The sequence below is a fragment of the Rhipicephalus microplus genome, chromosome 8 (assembly GCF_043290135.1).
Source record: "Rhipicephalus microplus isolate Deutch F79 chromosome 8, USDA_Rmic, whole genome shotgun sequence".
In the NCBI taxonomy this organism is placed as follows: domain Eukaryota; kingdom Metazoa; phylum Arthropoda; class Arachnida; order Ixodida; family Ixodidae; genus Rhipicephalus; species Rhipicephalus microplus.
In genome coordinates, this window is record NC_134707.1 from 120,771,160 (window position 1) to 120,791,420 (window position 20,261).

Here is a 20,261-nt window from a genome sequence, read left to right on the forward strand (position 1 = left end):
ACCACCTTTGCCTGCAGCGAGCGTTCCTGGCACGGGGTGTGCTCTTGAGTGATCCCACCAGGTTACTATGGTGCCCGCCTGTCTGTGACCACAGGGTCTTGGAGTCTCCTTTGACCTCTGAACATTTCCATGTGTCGCCCACCAGAGGCACACTGGTTGCCGATAGCCCTTTCCCCCTTGACGAGCTGGATTGCTTGCGGACTCTAGCTTCCCGACCTGCACACATTTGTATTCGTGCTCTCATGTTTTTTATGCTTGGTTCATTTCTGTGTGTAGGGGCGGGAGTAATCTGTAGTGGCATCATCACGATTATCAATTCATAGCCACAGCGCCGTGCCTCTCGTGCAGCTAATGCAAAGCTCGAGGTGCGCGTGAAGAGAACGAGTTAACGCGCCTGGCTTTACGGACACTGGCAGCCGCCGCTACACTTCGCCACGAGGAATTAAGAGGCAAGCTTGGCACGGCCTCTGCCCAGCCGCGGCGGTTTAGTGACTAAGGTACACGGCTGCTGACCCGCAGGTCGCGGGATGGAAACACGGCTGCGGCGGCAGCATTTGCAATGGAGGCGGAAATGCTGCAGGCTCGTGTGCCCATATTAGGGTGCACGTTAAAGAAACCCAGGTGGCCGAAATTACCTAAGCCCTCTACTACTGCGTCTCTCATAATTATATGGTGGTTTTCGGACGTTAAACCCCACGTATGCATTGGCACGGCCCCGTCGGCCGCCTTTGACGTCGTCTCACGTCTCTCCCTTGCCGCTGCACTTGTGTTCGTAAAATAGGTGGATAGCAATATGGCACGTCGTCTGTTACAACACTTTCAGTTCGAGGCCTACTCTTCGATATTAGCATGCGCACGCGCACACACATTTCAACATGCGCACGCGCATATACCTTCTGGCATGCGCACGCGCATACACCGTCTGGCCTGCGCACGCGCATACGCCTTCTGGCATGCGCACGCGCGTACGCATTTCGGCACGCGCACGTGGATGCGCATTTCGACATGCGCACGCGCATACGCCTTCTGGCCTGCGCATGCGCATACGCATTTCGGCATGCGCACACGCCTACGCCTTCTGCCCTGCGGTCGCGCATACTTCTTCTGGCCTGCGCACACGCGTACGCATTTAAGCATGCACACGCGCATACGCATTTCGGCATGGGCACGCGCATACGCCTTCTGGCATGCACACGCGCATACGCATTTCGGCATACGCACGCGCAAACGCCTTCTGGCATGCGCACGCGCATACGCATTTCGGCATTCGCACGCGCATACGCATTTCGGCCTGCGCACGCGCATACGCCTTTTGGCCTGCGCACCCGCATACGCCTTCTGGCATGTGCACGCGCATTTCGGCATGCGCAAAAGCCTTCTGGCCTGTGCACGCACATACGCCTTCTGGCATGCGCACACGCATACGCATTTAAGCATGCACACGCGCATACGCATTTCGGCATGCGCACGCGCATACGCCTTTTGGCATGCGCACGCGCATACGCCTTCTGGCATGCACACGCGCATACGCATTTCGGCATACGCACGCGCAAACGCCTTCTGGCATGCGCACGCGCATACGCATTTCGACATTCGCACGCGCATACGCATTTCGGCATGCGCACGCGCATACGCCTTCTGGCCTGCGCACACGCATACGCCTTCTGGCATGTGCACGCGCATTTCGGCATGCGCAAAAGCCTTCTGGCCTGTGCACGCGCATACGCCTTCTGGCATGCGCACACGCATACGCATTTAAGCATGCACACGCGCATACGCATTTCGGCATGCGCACGCGCATACGCCTTTTGGCATGCGCACGCGCATACGCCTTCTGGCATGCACACGCGCATACGCATTTCGGCATACGCACGCGCAAACGCCTTCTGGCATGCGCACGCGCATACGCATTTCGACATTCGCACGCGCATACGCATTTCGGCATGCGCACGCGCATACGCCTTCTGGCCTGCGCACACGCATACGCCTTCTGGCATGTGCACGCGCATTTCGGCATGCGCAAAAGCCTTCTGGCCTGTGCACGCGCATACGCCTTCTGGCATGCGCACGCGCATACGCCAACTGGTATGCGCATGCGCATTTCAGCATGCGCGCGCACATACGCCTTCTGGCCTCTGCACGCGCATACACATTTCGGCATGCCCACGCGCATAGGCCTTCTGGCATGCGCACGTGCATTTCGGCATGCGCGTACGCCTTCTGGCCTCTGCACGCGCATACGCCTACTGGTATGCGCACGCGCATTTCGGCATGCGCGCGCGCATACGCCTTCTGGCCTGTGCACGCGCATACACATTTCGGCATGTGCACGCGCGTAGGCCTTCTGGCATGCGCACGTGCATTTCGGCTTGCGCGTACGCCTTCTGGCCTGTGCACGCGCATACGCCTTCTGGCATGCGCACGCGCATACGCCTTTTGGCCTGCGCACGCTCACACGCCTTCTGGCCTGTGCATGCGCATTTCGGCATGCGCACGCGCATACGTCTTCTGGCATGCGCACGTGCATTTCCGCTTGCGCATACGCCTTCTGGCCTGTGCACGCGCATACGCCTACTGGTATGCGCACGCGCATTTCAGCATGCGCGCGCGCATACGCCTTCTAGCCTGTGCACGCGCATGCACATTTCGGCGTGCGCACGCACATACGCCTTCTGGCGTGCGCATTTCGGCATGTTTTAAACAGTCCTGCTCGGCTGCTGTGACCTGACGGCCCAACGGGCCTTTGTCGAGCAGGCTCGGGCCGTGGCTGACGCCAGTGTGATCCTGTAAGAGGAGTGCCCACCTAGTTTTAACGCGTCAGAAGATGCAATTATCGAAACGACTTCGTAGTTCAAAGCCGCTAAATCACTACCAAGGACACCCACGCTACTGCGCCTGTTCATTCAAGGCTACGTAGGGGGTGCATAGCAAGTTCGAAAAAAAATTCAAGCACTAAGCATTCAAAGTAGACACTTCCAACAGAATATCGCTATCGCGTTCAACTATAAAGGCGAATCTTTAAGGTCCCCAATTTTGTTATCTGGGGTGGCCCCTACAAGAGCTGATTCACTGGAAGAGCTTATCGCCTCACGAATTCAACGCCGCGAAAAGTTTAAACATCCGTCCAGTACGAGCGAACAGTGTGACAAATATTTGTCACACGCTGCAATCACATTCTTCTTTCTTTCGTCCCGACAAAAGCGCTTGAAGCTGAGGAGCGAGGGATGGTATGGGCAAACAAAAACGTCACTCGCGCATCGTGACTTTGAGCATTTTTTTCTTCTTCTAATACGCAATTTTTTCAGTGCGATCGTGTGCGCGCGCGTGGACAAGTGACGGCCTCTCGCGGCGGCCTCTGTACCAACCGAGTGCGCCATTTTCAAATCAGCCAAAGGCTGATATGAGCTTACTGAGCTTATTTCTGCGTGATTTGTCGAGAGAAAAGAGAGCTATTTTGAGATTACTTTGATAATTTATTGTGAATTACAGGCCACGCGCTCACGTGGAGGCTCTACAACCGACCGGCAGCCCTTCTGATCATGCTCAAAAAGTGTTGCAGGGCCCTTTTGATGTATACGAGTGAAACGTATGGGTGGAGAGACCCTAGTCAGACAGAGGTAATCTGCCTTAGGCGCCTTCAACCTATAAAAAATTTTTTTCTAAAGAACCTGAGTGATGATGATGATGCCTCCACTAAGGCTCTTGCCCACTCAGGGGGATTGGCCAAGAATTGAGGATATGAAATTTAAGGCCTTTCGAATGATACCTAATCCCAACAGAAGGAGGATAAGCACACGTAAATACAGAAATAATGCAATATGTTTTTGCCATTTCGACCAGACAGAAAAATATATATCTAGAATTGAAATTGCAGTAATTTTGAACACGTTTGAAATTGAGGTTTAGAATTTGCTTCATAATATTATACTAACGAATATGCTAATTGGAATTTGAAGGCGCATTCGTGTTGTTTCACGAAGATAACTGCAAACGGCAACAAAGGCATTCCTGTGGCTGTAGCCCAGAACTGAAGCACCAAAGGAGAGTATATTCTCAATAATGAAGGGCAACCCAAGGTTAGCAAACGGGATGACAAGAAGACGTTTTCCTAATAGACTGTAATGGCAACATGACGTGAATGAATGGAATCTCGGCGTCATTGTCTTGGCTGCTGGTTATCCGAATGGATGGCCGAGGCCGTTGATGATGATGATGATAGTGACTGTATAAATGAGGAGGGGGAGGGGACATGGCGATTTAACCTCTGTCACTGTTTGGTGAATCCACCAGTGTGCGTGGGGATTAGAGGCTGTAGCACCGATAGCGTAAATAAACATAGAAGATCCCTGGTTAGCTACCGCTTCGACGCAGTTATTTTCGCTTCCTTCCCATTCATATTCATGATTGGACGTAGGCGCAATTCACTGTAAAGCACGCGTTTGTAAAACACGAGCTGTTTCAAGGTGGCAGGACTTTTCGCCTGCTTCTTCGTGTCTATTTTTTGTCGCAGAATCAATATTTGAGTAGAATTTCGACAAAGAGCGCCTATTAGAGCGCAGGTTCATGTCGTGAAAACAAAAGAAAACGCACTACTTCCCTTTCGTCTTTTCCTGCTGTGTAGAGGCGACAAACACACCCGCGTGGCAACGGCGCGCTGCGTATTGCACTGACGACGTCTGCCAACCTCATCAGTTTTAAAAAACGAAATTTATAGCACATGCGGCCGCTTACGGAGCACTCAAGTGTAGGCTATCTCGAGATATTTGTCATCGCCAAGAAGCAGGAGCATTGCTGAACGTGCCGAAACGTACCGTTCCAGCGTTCGTGTGCTGACATCTGTGCACCTGAATTTTGGTGTTCCGCCTTGTTCACATAGCCCGCCCACCACACCCAGCAGAAAGTCCTGCGGTAAACAGCGCTGAACGGACAGCATGAACTGGGCTTTTCATGGTGGCTTTCAGTCTCGTCTCAGATGCAGGTGCGTGCCAGTTCAGCAGAGCTTCAGTTTGGGTACCGATCTGCTCTTGATGCAGAGCGATCGGATGGCAACGTCCGGATTGTTTTTCAGCATACGGGTCAGATGTGTTACGACACGGTTCACAATCTGCGTCAAGTGCTCCGGTAGCATGGTCACGTGACCCACGATGACCGCAAGCTGGTTGCGCTAAGAAGGGAGCAGCAAATGAACCTAATGAATTGAGTGTTCACTGAAGGAGAGATAAAGGTGCACTGACACAGATATTTTTTAGTTATTTTCTTGCATCAAAGGAAAAGGCAGTCCCGAAATAGCCTAAAAGATGCTCCAAATAGCACAATTTGGGTTTGTTTGAGTATATGCAATATGTATTTGCAGAAAACAACAGTAACACGAGATTAGTGCATGCGTAGTCAGGGGCAGACACGTCAAACCCCGGATATCGTTATCATTACTAAAGAAAAAACTGTCTGTACAGCCATCAAGCACGTCCCTGTGACGTCAGAAACACCAATGCTTACTTTTAATTACTTTCGCGCTCTGGCGAACTGGCTCATATGAGGGTTTGGAAACATAAGTTTTAAAATCTTTCGGCTCATTTATCGAAACAAAACGCAATTAATTTTAACCCATGTAGAGTAAGAGCATGATAAAAAGCAGGCACTGTCAGTATCTATTGGCTGCGAGGGCCTCCGATAGAGAGGCCGGCGCTGAGATCGTTCTGACGTCACAGATAGGACGCTCCTGCTCGCCTTGCAGCATGGTATAGTTGTGGAACGCGATGTTCGGGTGTAATCGCGGTAAGCGGCATTCAGTTCTCAACGTGCGAAGCTTTATTTCGCCAGCTATAGTAGCATAAGCATGCAGTAGCATAAGCAGGCCTCAGTTGCGTGTAGGCAGCTTCTGATAATATTGTTGCCCAGTGACTCGGTGTTCTTACCACGTAACAATATCACATCAAAGTTTTACGTCCGAACACTGTATACGATTCCATTGACGGATGCTGTAGGGCAGCGCTTCGAAAATTTCTACAAACAACAACTGGTGTTCTTTAAAACGCGCACTAGCATGACACTTTACACTGGCCTAAATCGAAATGCGACCACCGCGGCCTAGATACGCAACTTTCGGGTTAACAGCCGAGTAGCGTTACTGCTGTCACGGCGGACTTGCTTCAGCTTGTTGGTGTATTGTTCTACTCTTCAATGCCAGACGTATGCGAGACACAGCAAATTTTCATCACTGCCCAAATGCAAGCAAATGCGAGACACTTGAGTGGTAGAGCTGAAAATGAGAAAAGACGCCCACGCTATGGCGGGTCCACAGAAAGCACTTTTGGGACGAGGATTTTGTGTACGCCATCGCAGCAGCTGAGCGAGTTAAACAGCTTTATTAACGATCCGGCATAAAGGGGGATAGGTATAGGGGAATTATAGCGATGCACTAGCGTGCACGGCCGTCCAGCCACACTATACGGCAGTTACAAGTACAAGCCATATGGAACCCCGTCTGGACAAAGCACGTCTGCCCGGAGGTACTCACCACAGATATACGCCAACACTGCAAGAAGGCTCGAGACACACAAGCATATCTCCTTTGGGACTGTGCGCCACTGCCGCAGCAACTAAGATGTTCGGTAATATAGCTGACTGTGCTTGTGAGCGCTCACGGCAGCTCATCGCGTGCGTTTGTCGATGAGCTTACTGATGCTAGAAAACGACGGCCGCACTGTAAATTAACAAATAAGCAAAAAGAGGAGCACTCACATCTCAAATATATCGCACGGCGAGGCTTATTTACGCAACAAATATTTTGCGCGTTCACGATCTCATTGAAGGCGCTGAAAACTGACACCGGTATGTTGCCGACAAGTGCTAGCCAATGCGAAAAATAAACTTACCGGTGGTAAAATAAACAAACATAGTAAAAGGGAAATGGTGATAATCGCCATTCAGATTGGAGCGCTACGAAAATTAGCAAAGGGAGGGGGGGGGGGCGGTCGGTGAATTGGCTTTTGATTCTGCACATTGCAGCAGCACTCCAAATCATATGTGGCATTTCGCTCCGCTCACCATAGCCACGTATTTGTTGATAGTTGGAAGTACATAGATTATCATCGCAGATGCGGGGGGAGGGTGGATTGTTCAGCGACACGCTTTCCCCGTTGGTGCAATAACGCATTGGCAGCTTGGCTTCGCGAAACCACTTGCATCGTCCGCTTTCACGTCAGCGGTCAGCCGCACCAGCTTTAGGTGATGAGTGTACCATGGTAGACGTGGGTGCCACCAACCGCGCCGACTCGTGGTTTGCTTGCCCAAATTTTCAAGTCATTCCCCTTCTTCAAGAAACGAGCTTAATCACCGAAGGCTACTCCGGGTGTTTCTCTTCCTATCCCTATCACGCAAGTTTTTTTTTCTTTAAGTTCCCCCTTTCCCCACGCTTCGCTTAATTTTAAAAGCGAAGGATTTCTTAGCGAACTTCGGCAGCTTTGAGCGTATCTATCTATCTATCTATCTATCTATCTATCTATCTATCTATCTATCTATCTATCTATCTATCTATCTATCTATCTATCTATCTATCTAACTAACTAACTAACTAACTAACTAACTAACTAACTAACTAACTAACTAACTAACTATCTATCTATCTATCTATCTATCTATCTATCTATCTATCTATCTATCTATCTATCTATCTAGCTAGCTATCTATCTATCTATCTATCTATCTATCTATCTATCTATCTATCTATCTATCTATCTATCTAGCTAGCTATCTATCTATCTAGCCGTATACCACATTTAGCTCTCCTGGCCGTTTCGATAATGGTATCGATACCAAACTTGGTATGACATAACATGACTGTATGAAGAACATATCTGCCTAGTCAAAGCATGAAAATCAATATATGCATGTCATGAATGCCATGATTTACATTTCATAATCTTGCAGCTCTTGCGGGGCTTTCGTTCACATGGCATGTTTTACAACTGGTATCGTAAGTCATGATTGCATGGCGAACACAAGCGGCAGACCCCAACATGAAAATGATGACATGCGCGTCATGTAACAACATGACTACATTCCACGTTCATGAGGCGCTGGCGGTTGTTTCGCTAGCGTCACTTATACCAAATTTGGTATTACAGTACGTGAATGGATGACGAAGGTATGTGACTGGTGCAAACATGGTTGTCATGAAATGCGTGTAATGTAACAACATGACTACATTCCACGCTTATGATGCGCTGGTGGCCGTTTAGCTAGCTTCACTTATGCCAAATTTGGTATTACGGGACCTGTATGGGTGACGAACGTATGATACTGGTGCAAACATGATAAACATAAGATGGGTGTCATGTAACAACATGACTACATGATACGCTCATGATGCGCTCGCAGCCGTTTCGTTAGCTTCGCATGTACGAAACTCAGTATTACGTGACGCGAACGGACGACATAGGTAAATGACATATCCAAACATAATAATCACGATATGCGTGTCATGTAAAAACATGACTACATGCCACACTGATGATGCACTCGCGGCTGTTCTGCTAGCTTCACATACGTCAAATTTAGTATTTCGTGACGCCAATGAATGGCGGAGGTATGTGGCTGGTGCCAAACATGATAATTATGATATGCGTGTCATGTGAGATCACGACTACATACCACAGTCAAAGCGCCAATACATTTTGACGTGACGCAGTGCACGTGCTCTCTAGAGTTCATTTTGTCGCGTCACGGTGGCGTTGCTACGCCAGGCGCCAGTCCTGCCATAAACTCGCAGGCACGTGCTGAGCTGCGTTGCTAAGACGCATGCGTGTTTCAGCACGTCCGACGTCTCTCCGTCACGAAAAGAGGGAGACGCAGTGTTGTCTGAGTAACGCATTGGCGCGAAATGCAGCATGTCGCATTTCGCGCCGGTTGCCGTCAGGCTGCACCAACTGACGCTGGTGGCGCTTGGCGTCAGACTATCGTTTTGCGAACGTAGCGTCGCTGTGCCAAGCGTGCGCGCACGTCAACGTTTAGTTGGAGTATATTCGGCTCTTCATGATGCGCTCGCGGCCATTTTGCTAGCTCCACAGATACCAGATTTGGTGTTACGTTACGTCAATGGATGACAAAATACACGATAGGTGCAAACATAGTAATCTTGACACGCGCGTCATTGTAAGGACATGACCACATACCACGCTCATAGCGTGATCGCATGCTTTTCGCTAGTTCCACATATACTAAATTTTGTATCATGTGACGTCAATAGATGACAAAGGTAAACAACACATCCAAACATAATAATCACGACACGGAAGGCATGTACGGTATCATTTACTTCCCCTCGTAACGTCGAGCTGATTTTAAAGTGAGATATCAACATTTCTCAATCGTTCTTCGCATATCATCGATTCACACTCTACGCGGGATCAGCCAAGTTTTTTTTACTTAGTATTTTTCTTCTCTCCTCTCGTATCTCTCCTCCTTTACATTAATTTCTTTTCTTCAATTTTACTACAGTACTTTTACTGTCCCTTCAGTACCCTTTCCCCTGTGTGTGTACCGGTTGAGATGTCCTCACGTGAGAGACAGTTATCGTGCACTCCTCACCTCGCTTTCTTACCTTTCCGACTTTATCTTAATAACATTCACTACCCCTCTTTCCCACTGTCAAATGACATACAGGTCCACGTGCTGTGGTGCGTGGCTAGGAGAACGTGTGCTGCTGGGAGGTGGCGCATGCCGGCAGTACGACGAACAACAAGGACGGCTGCTAGACTAACCGGTTGCCCGACCAATCGCAGAGGCAATGCGCTGCGCGTCAAATTTTCACCTGTTGACTTCACACGGAGGCCGGAAAGGCTCGGTAAGGAGGAAACGTTGTTTCTTCAAATTTACGACGCACCGGCGCCTTCTATAGCGTTAAAACCGGCGGCATCGTCGATCATGACGGAATTCTGTGCGTGATGCGTGTGTTCACTTGAAATGTTGCAAGAAATATTGGAGGTGGTTTGTGGGCCATTTAAAGGAGACGATGTACCCTTTCGGCTGTTGAACCAGTTCAATGAACATGTATTACAGGCAGTGGCCGGCATCTCAAGCAATGGTGAGTGCAGCAGCGCTTTAAAACTCCTAAAGCAATTCTAGTTCAAAAAAAAAGAGCGAGGTTTTTTTCTAGCCTTTGTTGCCCTTTTTTCAGGCGCTATCTCTTTCTCGCCACTGATTTCTCCATAAAACATCGCAAGATTGTCGCACTTTCCAGCTACAGGCGGTTATCTCCGCTTGCGTAATCGAAAACGCACGAAACAGTGTCACAGTCAGGCGGGCGTTCGGGTGCATGACAAAGCATGGGTAGGTGACAATCTGCAACAAGTATCTCTAGCGTATGGACCTATCTAGGCCTTTTTTTCATGACGCTACGTGGACAGACCACACTGCAGAACTCAGTTGAGCTGGAAAGACCAGACACGACACCACGGAAGATCGCGCTCGTGCTTTGTGTTTTCATATATTGTTCGGGGCCATTTCACGCGTGGAAAGACGTAAAGAAACAGTGGCGACAACATGCCTTCGTGCGGATCCTGGCTGTGTTCTTGGTGTGCTCGACCCCGGCCATCACGGGTTGCTATCTTGGGTTGCCATCACGGGTTGCTATCACGGGTTGCTATCACGGGTTGCTACGCCAAGGCGTAGCCGGAGCAGGCGTTGAACTTTCCCAGCACGGGCTTCGACACCAAGAATGCGTCGTGCTTCAGAGCTGCGGAGGTGAGAAACAATGTCATTTATCTTTTGGGGATACATTACAGAGAACCTAAGAGACGTTTAAGCATACGACTGCGTACAACAGGTTACACAAAGAACACGAACACAAAGGGACGACACAATCGCTGAACTTCAAGCGATTTTTATTACGGGACGAATCGCTTTCAGTAGGTGACTTACGTGTTGTACACACTTGATGTGTGCCTGTTGTAATGAACAAAATCAAGAGCGCAGCAGGGGCAACCAATTCGCTTATACAAGAGCAACAAAAGATAGGAAAATGAAACAGTGTCACGTGTTAATACCTAAGAACTTGCAAAGCTAGAGCAATCGATGTGCAACTACTGCATTTTTCCTTCCTGTTGATAACTGCAGCCACCTCTATAATTTTCCGTGCTACTTCACTTCTTTCTTTGCTCGCTACCTCCGCGTTTTCGAACACGGGTTCGCAGTACCAGTCCCCTCGTTTTAAAACCTTGGAGAAAAATTGTGCCCCCATATAGCTTTAAGCCTTTGTGCTCAGATTTGCGTGCACTTTAAAAAAAAATGTTACAGGATTTAGACTACTTGGTACTCTACTAAGGGAGAGCTTGAAGCCATCCCGTGGAGCGATGGCCACTGCATTCACCGACGTGTAGGTGAATCCATCAATGTGTTTAGAAAAAAATGTTGGACGATTTTGAGTACTTGGTACTCAATTACGGGAGAACATTAGGCTATCCCGTGGGCCGCACACATGATGAGTGTTCAGAAAGACTGGTTAATGATTTTCGAACTGCGATATTTTTGCTGCAAAAGTAGACGAACTTACTAAGAAATACATTCCTAACTGAACCATCATTTCTAATCACCAGGCACCATGATACAACATATACATCAAACGCCTATCTAACCATAAAAAACGACTTTACAGATCAGCAAAACTAGCGCCTTCTGAAGACCGTTGGGCGATTTACAAAGCAGCGCACAACGCTTACCTTACCGCCTTAAAATCCTCTAAATTACATTTCCTTTCTCGAACTCTACCAGATATGCTTGCAAATAATGTACGTAAGTTTTGGCGCTTATTTAACCCTTTACCAGATAACGCCATAGTTCTAGTAGATGATTTTGACAATCCAGTTCCTACTGACATGTGCGCCGATATACTTAATGACACTTTCAAAAACAACTTTTCTCGAGTTGTTAACGTCACCCAACCCCATGTGCGAAACTTCAATTATATTGCCATGCCACCGATTTCCATTGAACACTCCGGTATCGCTAAACTCATAGATAACTTGCCCATTCACTCATCCCCTGGGGCTGACAATATTGGTACCAAATTTCTGAAAAGCACCGTTACTTACAGTTCAGTGATACTAACAAAAATCTTTCAACAGTCCTTAGATACATCAACCATTCCTACACAATAGAAAATCGGGAGGGTGGTCCCAATCTTTAAGTCAGGCAATAAACACTCTCCGAAAAATTATCGCCCTATTTCGTTAACAAGTACTTCCTGTAAATTATTAGAACATGTCATTTTCACCAACCTCATGAACTTCCTTGAATCAAACTGTTTTTTTACACCAGCACAACATGAGTTTCGCAAACATTTTTCATGCGAAACACAGCTCATATATTTCATTCACAAACTGAATCACATTTTAGACCGTTCATCATGTGCTGGTAGCGTTTTTTTATATTTCAGTAAGGCTTTCGATAAAGTCTGTCACCAACTACTACTGTTCAAACTGAGCCTACTAAATATTGACAATAGTTTACTCAAGTGGATTGAGTGTTTTCTGTTTAACCGTGTTCAATATGTTACTGCTAACAATCACAATTCGTCATCTGCTGCGGTTCACTCAGGTGTACCGCAAGGGTCAGTTCTTGGTCCACTTTTGTTTCTAATTTATACTAATGACCTCACATCTTCACTTTCTTCTAACATTCATCTTTTAGCAGATGACTGCGTCATTTTTCGTGAAATAACTAGTAATAATGGCAGTTTAAGCCTCCAATCTGATCTTAACAAAGTAACAGCTTGGTGCAGCACATGGCGAATGGACTTAAACATCGCTAAATGTAAGGTAATGCGCGTAACTAGATCGGCTAACACCCCACCTAAATACTACTTAAGCGACTTCCCGCTTGATCCAGTCTCCTCGTATAAATACCTGGGCATTCTTATCACATCTAATTTATCTTGGGCACCCCACATCGCATACATTACTAATAATGCTAATTGCATGTTAGGCTAGATACGTCGTAACTTTTCAAAAGCACCTTCTGCACTAAAACTTCTGTTATACAAAACCTTATTACGTTCCAAACTTGAATATGCATCATCAGTGTGGGATCCTTACCACGATAACCTGGTTACTTCACTCGAGCGCGTACAGAATAACTCCGCCCGTTTCATACTTTCTAACTACAATCGCATCGCCAGTATCAGTTCAATGCGATCCAGCCTAGGCCTTCGTTCCCTTGCATCCCGTCGTAAAATATCTCGTTTGAGTACATTTCACAAATAATTCGATCATCCCACCCTACATAACGAATTATTCCTCAATCCTCAGTACATATTCTCTCGCATCGACCATCGTCATAAGGTTAGAATCGCATCCTGCAACTCCCAGTGTTTTTATCGATCATTTATACCTCGTACATCAATAGATTGGAACCACCTTCCCGAAGAAATCGTCACTATTACTAATAACAATATTTTCCGTCAAACCTTACTCAGTATTGTATGAGCTAAACGTTACTCAAAATTGTATTATCTTCACTGTCATTGCACAGCTACTATTGTATAATCAGGAGTTTTTCTTTACATTTTATTTTTATGTTTCTTGCATTGTTTATTCTTATGCTGTATTTTTCTCTGCTGTACATTATTTTGTTTAATATGTATTTTTATGCAGTATATTCGCATGCTGTATTTTATTTTTCCTTGTAAACTTTATTTCCACTCCCCTCTATAATGCCATATGGCCTGGAGGGTAAATAAAATGAAATGAAATAAATTTAGTGTACTTAGTACTCTACTATGGGAGAGCTTAAAGCCATTTCGTGGAGCGATGGCCACAGCGTTCAACGACGTATAAGTGAATCCATCAATGCGTTTAGAAAAAATGTTTGACGATTTTGAGTACTTGGTACTCAACTAGGGGAGGGCATTAGGCTATCCCGTGGGCCGCACACTTGATGAGTATTCAGAAAGAATGGTTAATGATTTAGTGTACTTGGTACTCTACTAAGGGAGAGCTTAAAGCCATCCCGTGGAGCGATGGCCACTGCGTTCACAGACGTGTAAGTGAATTCATCAATGGGTTTAGAAAAAATGTTTGACGATTTTGCCTACTTGGTACTCAACTAGGGGGGAGCATTAGGCTATCCCGTGGGCCGTACCTTTGATTAGTGTTCAGAAAGAATGGTTAATGATTTAGTGTACTTGGTACTCTACTATGGGAGAGCTTAAAGCCATCCTGTGGAGCGATGGCCACTGCGTTCAACGACGTGTAAGTGAATCCATCAATGCGTTTAGAAAAAATGTTTAACGAATTTGAGTACTCGGTACTCAACTAGGGGAGAGCATTAGGCTATCCCGTGGGCCGCACACTTGATGAGTGTTCAGAAAGAATGGTTAATGATTTAGTGTACTTGGTACTTTACTAAGGCAGAGCTTAAAGCCATCCCGTGGAGCGATGGCCACTGCGTTCACCGACGTGTAAGTGAATCCGTCAATGCGTTTAGAAAAAATGTTTGATGATTTTGCCTACTTGGTACTCAACTAGGGGGGAGCATTAGGCTATCCCGTGGGCCGTACCTTTGATGAGTGTTCAGAAAGAATGGTTATTGATTTAGTGTACTTGGTGCTCTACTATGGGAGGGCTTAAAGCCATCCCGTGGAGCGATGGCCACTGCGTTCAACGACGTGTAAGTGAATCCATCAATGCGTTTAGAAAAAATGTTTGACGATTTTGAGTACTTGGTACTCAACTAGGGGAGAGCATTAGGCTATCCCGTGGGCCGCACACCTGATGAGTGTTCAGAAAGAATAATTATAGATTTAGTGTACTTGGTACTCTACTATGGGAGAGCTTAAAGCCATCCCGTGGAGCGATGGCCACTGCGTTCAACGACGTGTAAGTGAATCCATCAATGCGTTTAGAAAAAATGTTTAACGATTTTGAGTACTTGGTACTCAACTAGGCGAGAGCAGTAACCGTCCCTCTAAAAGGGGCTACGCAGAGCTGAAAACATGGCTCATTAACACAATGGAGTTGTAACAATGGCAGCAGCACTTTCTGCGCAACGAATGTATGCTTTCGCGAAAAGCCGTCGTACTTGTAGCAATACAACTGCATGATTTTATTGATATTTCTCAGTGGGTATCACGAAGAAGAATATCTCTAGAACCTGGCGGCAATGCACTCGAAGGCACTTTCGCAACCTTTAATGCGACATTTTTTTAAGCGAGCAACTGCTTGCCTAAAAGAGTGTGAAGTGTCAATAATCGCCAGGGATAGGTTTCAAGCTGCGGTTCACTCCAGGTTTGACTTTTCTCGGCGACAAAACTTGGCAGATCCCACGTACAGCGGGAATCGATGATATGCGAAGCACGCATGAGAAATGTTGATATGTCACTTTAAAATCAGCCCAACGTTACGAGGTGGAAGTAAACAATGCCGTACATGACTTCCGTGCCATGATTATTTTGTTTGGATGTGTCGTTTACCTTCATCATCTATTCACGTCAGATGATACCAAATTTAGTATATGTGTAGCTACCGAAACGGCCGTGAGCACGCCATGAGCATGGTATGTTGTCATGTTGTTACAGGACACGCGCGTCAGGATTATCATGTTTTCACCCTTCGTATTTCGGGGTGCGGCGATGGCTTAGTGACTAGAGCATCCGCCTCGCATGCAAAAGGTTCGTGGTTCAAATCCCGGTGCCGCGCAGTTTCCAACCGAATTTTAAAAAATCCGCGTGTTGATGGAACTGCGTTAAGAAGCCTGGGGTGCGGCCTCACCGGTAACCACCGCCAGGAACGCACTCCCTCACCAGAGAAGGATTGGCCACCCTGGTGCAGTATCTGGCCACTACCTCCCACATGCATACGTCAAATAACTCACGGCCCTCAGTCCCCAGCAGCTTCGAAGCAACTGACCACGGCGGCAACGCAGCAGATCTGCAACGCAGCAGGAGGTGCTAAGAATCTCTGGATCCGGACAGGCCGCTATTGGAACCTGAACTTGGCAACGTTTAACGCTAGAAGCTTATCTAGTGAGGGAAGTGTAGCTGTACTATTCGAGGAGCTAGAGGGTGTTAAATGGGATATAATAGGGCTCAGTGAGGTTAGGAGGACAGATGAGGCCTATACTGCGCTACAGAATGGGCACGTCCTTTGCTATCGGGGCTTGGCAGACAGAAGAGAACTGGGAGTGGTGTTCCTAATTCACAGAAACATAGCTGGCAACCAAGAGGAATACTATAGCATTAATGAAAGGGTAGTAGGTATTGTAATTAAACTGAATAAAAGATACAAGATGAAGGTAATACAGGCTTACGCGCCTACATCCAGCCATGATGACGCTTCAGTTGAAAGCTTCTATGAAGACGTGGAATCGGCAATGAGTAAAGTAAAAACACCGTATACTATAGTGATGCGTGACTTTAATGCAAAGGTAGGGAAGAAGCAGGCTGGAGACCAGGCAGTAGGAGATTAAGGCATCGGCACTAGAAACGCCAGAGGAGAGCTACTAGTAGAATTCACAGAACGCAATAATTTGCGGATTTTGAATACCTTCTACCGAAAACGAGAAAACCGCAAGTGGATATGGAGGAGTCCTAATGGCGAAAATAAGAACGAAATAGATTTTATAATGACTGCACACCCAGAAATTGTACAGGATGTAGAAGTGGTTGGCAAGGTACGATGCAGTGACCATAGAATGGTACGGTCTCGAATTCGCCTAGACTTGAAGAAGAAACGACAGAAACTGATACGCAGCCCGCAGGGGCGCCTGCGCAAGTAGGCGTTTGGTGTGTAGCGACACCACGGACCCGAGCTAACGGGAGAGTTTCTACTCCCTCCCACGCCTAGCCGTGCGTGGCTTTGCCGTGTCCGGGGAAAAGGGGATCCTGGGGGTTGAGCCAATGCTGGGTGATTGGACCTTTAAGGCCCCCCGGCAGAGGCAACACACCTCTTTGGCCCCGGCTTCACGTAGACGGCACCCCTGGGCTGACCCACCCAGGGGAAATCGGCAGTCGCCTTTTCCTATCCCTCTCGTCCTACATCTTAGTCTTTTCTCATCATTAAATCGGTCCTGCCTTCTTCTCTCTTCCATTTACTTCCGCTTTTTCCTGGCGGCAAGGGTTAACCTTGTGTAATTACTCAACCTTGAGTAGTTATATTTGGTTATAGTGGCAACGTACGGCTGGCGTCTGCAGCCTTATGCTATGAAGTGCTTCAGCGTCCCCTGGTTGGACTCCATGGTGGGTGGTCACCATTGCTGCCGAAAAAAAAGTACACTACTATGGGAACACCTGCATTTCCCCATCTCCTAGATCGTCTTCCGCTTAAGAGGGGACGCACCGATGAAATATTATTTTTCAACCAACCCAGACACTGTTTTCCGAAATTTCATGTAGTGCACAGCGAAAAGCCAACAAAACAAGCCAGAGCCATATCTCCATTTCTCGTTGCTAAATCTCTGACTGAGCTCTTTGGCCCAGGATACAAAGTTACAAAGATGGCTAGCGGAGACCTTCTCCTTGAGCTGCCAGAAAAACACCACTATGAAAAACTTGGCAGTCTCAAAGCTTTTGGTAATATCCTGTATCTGTTTCACCTCATAGATCAATGAACACCTCACGCGGAGTTGTTTCAGAAGCAGACCTTCTTGAAATGTCTGAACATGAACTGCTTGAAGGGTGGAAAGAGCAAAATGTCACGAATGTGAAACGAATCGTCATCAGACGCGACAACAAAGAAATACCTACCAAACATATAATACTCACTTTTGCATCTAGCACACTGCCCTCATCTATAGACACAGGCTACATCAAACTCCCTGTCCGTCCCTACATTCCCAATCCAAGACGATGTTATAAATGTCAACAATTTGGTCATGGCTCGCAGAACTGCCGGGGTCAGGAAACTTGTGCAAGATGTGGTAGCCACGGCCACCCATCTGATAACTGTGTTACTACGCCTCACTGCGTGAATTGTGACGGGGAACACGCCGCGTATTCGCGTTCGTGTCCTAACGGGAAGAAAGAAAAAGAAATAATCACTCTTAAAGTCAAAGAAAACATCACATTCAAAGAAGCAAGACGAAGAGTGTCGCCATTTTACGGCGCAACATATGCTGATGCGGCGCGTCAGGGGGCAACGCCGCACCAGCCCTCGCCACCCCTTCGGCCCGCGCAGAGCGAGCCGTCGGCTGTGGCACCTGCCCCCAAGGCGGCTGTAGCCCAGGCTACACCGCTAACTCCCAAACAGAGACCGGAGACTCCAGAGTCTTCGGGTCTCAAGGCCTCCCCTCACCAGGCGAGGCCCAAAATCCAAACTAACAGCCCGCACGAGCGGGCATCCAGTGCCTCCGAGGAGGCAATGGATACGTCGGCACCCTTGGTGCCGAAACAGCGGCGTGGCTCCTTGGAGCGCGCCAAGAAAACAAAAAAGCAAATAACAGGGCCTGGTGACGGCCCTGTTAAGTGAACTCAAACTCCCGTCTAAACAGCCACTCGCTTTTCGTACACACAGCATTATTTTACATTCACCATTAACACTCAAATTATACAATGGAACGTCAGGGGCCTCCTCAGAAACCTTGACGACATCCAAGAACTCCTACACGAACACTCACCAAAAGTGCTGTGTGTACAAGAAACACACCTTAATTCAAAACACACAAATTTTCTTCGCAAATACGTTATATTTCGAAAGGACCGTGATGATGCCATGACATCATCCGGAGGTGTTGCCATCATAGTGAATCAAGGAATTGCATGCACACACTTACAACTCCAAACATCCCTTGAGGCAGTGGCTGTTCGAGCGGTTCTTTTTGATAAACTGATCACAATCTGCACTATTTACATTCCTCCTAGCTATCAGCTGCAAAAACGTGATTTACACTCTCTAATTGATGAACTTCCGGAACCTTATGTTCTCCTTGGAGACTTTAATGCGCATAGCAGGCTATGGGGTGACTCTCTGTATGATGCGCGAGGTCGACTGATCGAACAGCTCCTTCTCTCGTCGAGCGCGTGTCTCCTAAACCGAAAAGAACCAACCTATTACAATCTCGCCAATAACACCTACTCCTCCATAGACCTAAGCATAGTATCTCCATCCCTTGTGTCTCTACTCCAGTGGAAAGTCGTCAGTAATCTTTACGGAAGCGACCACTTCCCCGTAGTTTTGAGCACAAATGCAGTAACTGAGTGTCCACCACGTGTTCCCAAGTGGCTCATAAACAGAGCCGACTGGGAACAGTTTTATACCATTGCTCGTCTAGGTTGGAATGACATTAGTACTTTGAACATTGATGCTGCTGTCAACTTCTTCACAGCGTTTTTGATTGATGCTGCAACAAAATGCATCCCACAAACAAATGGACACCCTGGAAAACGGCGTGTGCCATGGTGGAACTCTGAATGCCGAAACGCGCGCAAGCAGCAAAACAGAGCTTGGAGGCTGCTTCGGAACTCACCGACAGCCGAAAATCTTGAAACCTTCAAGAAGATAAAGTCCCAAGCTAGGAGAACGCGTCGGCAGGCCAGAAGAGAAAGCTGGCAGAAGTTTTTGTCAGGGATCAATTCATACACACAAGAGGCCAAAGTCTCGAACATGGTCGGTAGGATAGCAGGGAAACAAGCACACACACTTCCACTCGTAAACAATCAAGGTGATGCCTTGGAGGATCAGGCAAACTTCCTCGGGGCACATTTTGAACGGGTATCCAGCTCGTCCCACTATACTGACACTTTCCAAAAATACAGAACAAGAATAGAAAAGCAGAAACCTCAACACAAATGCACTAGATACGAGGCATATAATCAAGCTTTCAGTCTAGCTGAGCTGCGAATGTCTCTAAACTCCTGCAGTACTTCTGCCCCAGGTTCTGACCGTGTCGTTTATGAAATGTTAAAAAACCTACCGATCGAAACACGAAAAACCTTACTTTGTTTGTACAATGCTATCTGGTTTTCTAGCACTATCCCTAACTCCTGGAAAGAGGCTATTATAATTCCCATTTTGAAAGAGGGCAAGGACCCTTCTTTACCTTCGAGCTATAGGCCTATTGCACTTACAAGCTGCTTGTGCAAAATCTTCGAAAAAATGATAAACTGCAGACTTGTACATTTCCTTGAAACAAACAATTTGCTCGACCCATTTCAGTGCGGGTTTCGAGAAAGTAGATCCACCACAGACCACCTTGTTCGTATCGAGGCACAGATCAGGGACGCTTTCGTCCATAAACAGTATTTTCTCTCTGTATTCCTCGATATCGAAAAA

The 20,261-nt window shown here is 47.3% G+C and overlaps 1 long non-coding RNA gene across 1 annotated transcript in view; it reads left to right on the plus strand.

Annotated features, from left to right (window-relative positions):
• The first annotated feature begins 10,098 nt into the window (after positions 1-10,098).
• The window catches only part of LOC142768737 (uncharacterized), a 123,923-nt gene continuing 113,760 nt past the window's right edge, over positions 10,099-20,261 (plus strand). The window contains exon 1 of the long non-coding RNA XR_012885419.1: positions 10,099-10,743. This is a non-coding gene — a long non-coding RNA (uncharacterized LOC142768737). The remainder of the gene's footprint in view (positions 10,744-20,261) is intronic.